Source organism: Limulus polyphemus, unplaced genomic scaffold, assembly GCF_000517525.1.
Source record: "Limulus polyphemus unplaced genomic scaffold, Limulus_polyphemus-2.1.2 Scaffold5804, whole genome shotgun sequence".
NCBI classification, from domain to species: domain Eukaryota; kingdom Metazoa; phylum Arthropoda; class Merostomata; order Xiphosura; family Limulidae; genus Limulus; species Limulus polyphemus.
The window spans coordinates 36,711-38,657 of NW_013671414.1; the positions used below are offsets into that span (position 1 = coordinate 36,711).

The 1,947-nt window shown below is 29.5% G+C and overlaps 1 non-coding gene across 1 annotated transcript; it reads left to right on the forward strand.

Annotated features, from left to right (window-relative positions):
- The first annotated feature begins 1,197 nt into the window (after positions 1-1,197).
- Trnai-uau lies at positions 1,198-1,289 on the forward strand. Its single transcript is given in 2 exon segments — positions 1,198-1,235; positions 1,254-1,289. It is a non-coding gene; the product is annotated as a tRNA-Ile (tRNA).
- Positions 1,290-1,947: the final 658 nt, after the last annotated feature.

Consider the following 1,947-nt stretch of genomic DNA (forward strand, 5'->3'; position numbering starts at 1 on the left):
CTTGTGTCGCTAAAGTTTCGTCGGAACGAATTTACGGAAAATTAACTAACGAACGGAGACGTAACAATATAAAAGCTGTAACTTGGAGAAATGTTCCCTAACATTGTTAAAGGTTAGTTCTGTATTGTCGGTTTAGTTAAGTTATTTTCTTTGATGAAGGGCGTTTTTCTTGTGCTTATTAAGTATAACGTTGTATAAAGGATTTACTTCTCTGTTTTTATTAATTATTTTTACGTATTGTGTTTAGTAGTTTTGGTTTGGTTTTTATACGTAACATTTGGAATATATAAATTGTTGTTTTCTCGGACTGGAATAGAACATCCGCAGATTTCTTAGATTTTATACTGGTATACGGATTTACAAATATCACCAACTATCAATTTTCAGTAAAGTTGATGATTCTTTGTGATAATAGGCACACTTGTTTTGTGAGAAATGAAGATTGTTTTCACTGAGTGTTTACCTTTGTGCCCAATCTTTTTCTTTCAATATAACCAGTTTCATAGAAATTCAGAATTACTTCGTACTTTTGGGAGAAATCAGTTTCACTTGATCATACCATTACAAAAACAAATCGCCACTTACTGGAGCAAACAAAACCAGTCTACATAAATATCCAAAGCTGAAAAGCTACACTTAACGATTATACCATTCGTACCAGGATTTTCATCAAACATCCGCCGAATTTGTGACAACACAAAAAATTCGGATGTCTTTTTTTAAAAACTTATTAAATAATAATTACAATCAGTAACTAAACTCAAAACGATGCGTGTGATTTTGTCACACAATTTTTCCGTTTTTTTTTCTTTCTTCTTAGTTATTGTTTTCCGTTAGTTTTGTAATTCCGCCTTCCGAAGTGCTCATACTCATAGAACTAGAAAACTTTGGGTTAATAAAATATTAATGTTTCAACGTGATGCTTCAACTTGTAAGTTTTATTTTTACGTTAATACAAATCAGTCTTTATCTACGAAGTGTTGTTCTTTAATAAAGTATTATTAGGTAAATAATATGATATAAAATGAACGTGGAAACTTGTTTTGATATTAATCGGACGTTCGAGTTCAAAGGGTCTAGGACTATTATTGTTTAATAATTAAAGTATTATTATTACATATAAAACAAATTTTAGTACACAAAAACATATAAAAATTGTATTATTCAAGTTTGATATTTTGTAGCAATATTTTCCATTCCCCAGTGGCGCAATTGGTTAGCGCACGGTACTTATAAGACAGTACTTGTGAGTTATGCCGGGGTTGTGAGTTCGAGCCTCACCTGGGGAAACGAATTTTTAGAATGACATTAGTGCGTATTTTATTCTATTTGTCCGATGAGACCTTTATTATATATTATTTATCAATACTAAAATCGTTTTTATAAAGTATCACGTTCTTACACTTGTAAAAAAAAGAAAATAAATTGTTATTTAAATGTTTTAATTTTAACGTATCATATTTAATGTGGGTGCCAGTACACAAAAATATATATTAAGAAATGGTTATATACCACGTTCGAATGTTAGAGATTTTAATAGGATTTCCACTCTTTTCAGGAATTATTTAATATATATACACACTGGCATATCCAGGACTTTGAAGGGGGGGGGGGCAAATTTTAACATTCATATTTGTATATAATTTCTATAATATTTAAATTTTATTATTTCCTTTAAATTGGTTAAATGAGTGTTATAGCATGAGCACTTTAAGATGTGAGATCCTGAAGTACTAGCTACAGGTAGGTACAGACAGAATTTACCTTAAAAAACACATTAAATATGAATCAGCAAGTTTATTCAGAAAATAATTACAACTTTCAGGTTCAGTACAGATATAATTTACCTTAAAATAACACAATAAGGATAATCAGTAAGTCAGGAAATAATTACAATTTACAGAGTTAATTACTGAGATATTACAATAAGTTCAAACTTATGAATAA